Genomic DNA, 4,747 nt, shown 5'->3' on the forward strand with positions numbered 1-4,747 from the left:
GCGTTAAACCCCCATTCTGCTACCCTTACTGGCGTTTAACACCAGCTAGACACCAGACATCCTTTTCTGGCATTAAACACCAGTTTGACCTTCATTTCTGGCGTTTAACGCCCAAAATGCTGCCAGACTGGGCATTAAACGCCCATTTTGCTATTCTTACTGGTGTTTAAACGCCAATGAACTCGTCCTCCAGGGTGTGCTATTTTTTATGCTGTTTTTGATTCCTGCTTTAATGCTGCAGCTATTTTTGTGACTCCACATGATCATTAATCTAAAGAAGAGATATAATAACAATGGAAAATAAAATGAAAAAGTAGTTAATATAGATAAATAAAATTGGGTTGCCTCCCAATAAGTACTTCTTTAATGTCAATAGCTTGACAGAAAGCTCTTACAGAGCTTCACAAATGCTCAAAGCATGGTTGTAGCCTCCCAACATCAAACTTAGAGTCTGAATGTGGGGGCTTTGTTTGACTCTGTATTGAGAGAAGCTTTTCATGCTTCTTCTCCATGTTTACAGAAGAAGATCCTTGAGTCTTAAACACAAGGTAATCCTCATTCAATTGAAGGACTAACTATCCTCTATCCTCATCAATCACAGCCCTTGCTATGGCTAGGAAGGGTCTTCCAAGGATGATGGATTCATCCTCATCCTTTCGAGTGTCTAAGATTATGAAGTCAGCAGGGATGTAAAGGCCTTCAACCTTCACTAAGACATCCTCTACAAGTTCATAAGCCTGTTTCATTGATTTGTTTGCCATCTCTAGTGAGATTCTTGTAGCTTGTACCTCAAAGATCCCTAGTTTCTCTATTACAGAGAGTGGCATAAGGTTGATACCTGACCCTAGGTCACACAGAGCCTTTTCAAAGTTCATGGTGCCTATGGTGTAAGGTAGTAAGAACTTTCCAGGATCCGGTTTCTTTTGAGGCAATGTCTGCTGAATCCATGTATTCGGTTCATTGATAAGCAATAGAGATTCATCCTCCGAAGTCTCATTACCAAATAACTTGGCATTCAGCTTCATGATTGCTCTTAGATACTGAGTAACTTGCTCTTCAACAGTGTCTTCTTCTTCTTTAGAGGAAGAATATTCATTAGAGCTCATGAATGACAATAGTAAGTTCAGTGGAATTTCTATGGTCTCTGTAAGAGCCTCAGATTCCTCTGGTTCCTCTATAGGGAACTTATTATTGGTCAGTGAACGTCCCTTGAGGTCTTCCTCACTGAGAATCACTGCCTCAGAGTATCAATCTTAAGAACTCCTTTCTTCTGAGTCATCCCATTATTCACGAAATTTCTTTCAGAAGTGTACATGAACTGATTATTTGCAACCATCTCAATGAGTTCCTGGGCTTCTGCAGGTGTTTTCAGATGAAAAGATCCACCAGCAGAATGGTCCATTGACATCTTGTGCAATTCAGATAGACCATCATAGAATATACATATGATGCTCCATTCTGGAAGCATGTCAGAAGGACACCTTTTGGTTAATTGCTTGTATCTTTCCCAAGCTTCATATAGGGATTCACCTTCCTTCTGTTTGAAGGTTTGGACTTCCACTCTAAGCTTGCTCATCTTCTGAGGTGGAAAGACTTTGGTTAAGAAAGCATTGACCAACTTGTCCCAAGAGTTCAAGCTTTCTCTAGGTTGTGAGTCCAACCATGTTCTAGCTTTGTCTCTTACAGCAAAGGGGAAAAGCATAAGTCTGTAGACCTCGGGATCAACCCCATTGGTCTTAACAGTATCACAGATCTGCAAGAATTCAGCTAAGAACTGATGAGGATCTTCTGATGAAAGTTCATGAAACTTGTAATTCTGCTGCATTAGAGAAACTAATTGAGGCTTTAGCTTAAAGTTGTTTGCTCCAATGGCCGGAATTGAGATGCTTCTTCCATAGAAGTTGGAAGTTGGTGCAGTATAGTCACCAAGCATCTTCCTTGCATCTATGGCATTGTTGTTGGGTTCGGCTGCCATGTTTGCTTCTTTTTCGAAATTCTCTCTAAGGTCCTCTCTGGAGTGCTGTGCTTTAGCTTCTTTTAACTTACTTTTTAGAGTCTTTTCAGGTTTAGGATCGGCTTCAACAAGAATATTTTTATCCTTGTTTATGCTCATATGAAAAAGAAGAGAACAAAAGGGAGTAGTGAAATCCTCTATGTCACAGTATAGAGATTCCTTTATGTGTCAGAAGAAAAGAAAAATAGAGGAATGAGGTAGAGAGAGAATAAGAAGAATTCAAACACAGAGGGAGAGAGAGGGTTCGAATTATAAGTAAAAGAGAAGTGTTAGCAAATAAATAGAAAGAGATGAGAGAGAGAGAATTCAAAAATTAAAACTAAAATAATTAGTTAATTAAAAAAGATTTTTGAAAAAATGGTTAGTGATTTTCAAAAATTGGAAGTGGAAAAGTTGTTAGTGATTTTCGAAAATTGGTGTGGAAAAGTGGTTAAGTGGTTTTGAAAAAGACAAGAAATAGTAATTAGTTGAAAAAGATTTGAAAATAATTTTGAAAAGATAAGAAGTTAGAAAAAAGAGATTTTGAAATCAAAATTTAAAAAGACATGATTGAAAAAGATTTGGCTGAAAAAGATATGATTTTAAAAAGATATGATTGAAAAAGATTTGATTTTTAAAATTGATGACTTGACTAACAAGAAACTAAAAGATATGATTCTAAAATTTAAAGATTGAACCTTTCTTAACAAAAAAGTAACAAACTTGCAAATTTTTTTGAATCAAAACATTAATTGTTAGCAAGGATTTTTGAAAATGTGGAAAGATAAGATTTTAAAATTATGAATTAAAACATGAAAATTTGAAAAAATTTGAATTGGAAATGAAATTACCTCCCTTGTGTCATCCTGGCATTAAACACCCAGAATAATATCCATTCTGGCGTTTAACGCCCATGTGGCTGCCTCTTTGGGCGTTTAACGCCCAGCCAGATACCCTGGCTGGTGTTAAACGCCAGAAATCCTTTTTTACTGGGCGTTTTTCTAAATGCCCAAAATGCTGTCCGTTTTGGCGTTTAACGCCTAGAATGATACTGGCGTTAAACGCCCAGAATGATAGCCATTCTGGCGTTTAACGCCCAAATTGCCTCTTTACTGACGTTTTAACGCCAGTGAGCTCTTTTTCTCTGTGATTCTTCTGCCTTATGTTCTAAACCTTCATTTCTTTGTATTATTTACTTGAATATATATATATATTTTTTATTTTTGAATTTTTAATGAAGAGAGAAGAAACAACAAAATGAAATAAAACATAAAAATGTAAGATCAAAATGAGTAATGCATGCAAGGAAACTTTGAATGTCAAGATGAACACCAATAACACTTTGAATATCATGATGAACATCAAGGACATATTTTTGAAAATTTTTTAAGAAAAGAAAGACATGCAAGACACCAAACTTAGAAATTTTGAATGTTCAAACACTATGATTTTGAAAATGCATATGAAAAACAACATAAAACACAAAACAAGGAAATCATGAGATTGAACATTGGAAATCATCAAGAACAACTTGAAGATCACAGAAGAACACAATGCATATTTTTTTTGAAAACTTTTAAGAAAAATTAAAACATGCAATTGACACCAAACTTAAAAGTTGATACTAGACTCTACGTATCCATATGGTGATACACTTGTAATCACATATGGACCTCTCCACCGGGATTTTAATTTCCCGAACTACTGAACTCAATCACTTGCTGCTGTTACTCTTCAGTTTTCTGTTGAGGTGGCCGAAATGGGCACTAAATACGTTTCGGGAAATCTCCTCTAAATCACTATACAATTTCGAATCCGTTATTATATGTTTGCTCTAGTTTTTGTTGTTTTTGATGTTGAGCACGTTTGCAAAAACGTAAGAAATCAAAGTATCTTGGTCCCCTCTCCTCTTATAAGCCTAGAATTAAATAGCAGAACTTTTTGCCCCGGCTCAAAGACTCTGGATGACAATTTCTTATCATGCCATCTTTTCGCTTTCTCTTTGTAAATTTTTGCATTCTCGAAAGCATTGAGTCTAAATTCCTCCAACTCATTTAACTGGAGCAATCTTTTTTCTCCAGCTAACTTGGCATCAAGGTTTAGGAATCTGGTTGCCCAGTAGGCCTTGTGTTCCAGTTCCACTGGCAAGTGACATGCCTTTCCATACACAAGCTGGTATGGAGAGGTCCCTATAGGGGTCTTGAATGCTGTTCTGTATGCCCACAGAGCATCATCCAAGCTTCTTGCCCAATCCCTTATACGGTTAATTACAGTCCGTTCCAGGATTCTTTTGAGTTCTCTATTTGAGAGTTCAGCTTTCCCATTAGTCTGTGAGTGATATGGAGTAGCTACCCTGTGGCTAACTCCATAACGAACCAAAGCAGAGTAAAGCTGTTTATTGCAGAAATGAGTGCTCCCATCACTGATCAATACTCTAGGGGTACCAAATCTGCTGAAGATGTATTTCTGGAGGAATTTTAACACTGTTTTAGTGTCATTAGTGGGTGTTCTAATAGCTTCCACCCATTTGGATACATAATCCACTGCCACCAGAATATAAGTGTTTGAGTATGATGGTGGGAAAGGTCCCATGAAGTCAATGCCCCATACATCAAACAACTCAATCTCCAAGATCCCTTGTTGAGGCATGGCATAACTGTGAGGCAGATTGCCAGATCTTTGGCAACTATCATAATTAAGTACAAACACTCGGGAATCTTTATAGAGAGTAGGCCAGTAGAAGCCACATTGGAG

The 4,747-nt window shown here is 37.1% G+C and overlaps 1 non-coding gene across 1 annotated transcript; it reads left to right on the forward strand.

Moving 5' to 3' along the window:
* Positions 1-1,462: 1,462 nt before the first annotated feature.
* LOC127746233 (small nucleolar RNA R71) lies at positions 1,463-1,570 on the forward strand. The gene has a single exon (XR_008007853.1). It is a non-coding gene; the product is annotated as a small nucleolar RNA R71 (small nucleolar RNA).
* Positions 1,571-4,747: the final 3,177 nt, after the last annotated feature.

The sequence above is a fragment of the Arachis duranensis genome, chromosome 3 (assembly GCF_000817695.3).
Source record: "Arachis duranensis cultivar V14167 chromosome 3, aradu.V14167.gnm2.J7QH, whole genome shotgun sequence".
NCBI classification, from domain to species: Eukaryota; Viridiplantae; Streptophyta; class Magnoliopsida; order Fabales; family Fabaceae; genus Arachis; species Arachis duranensis.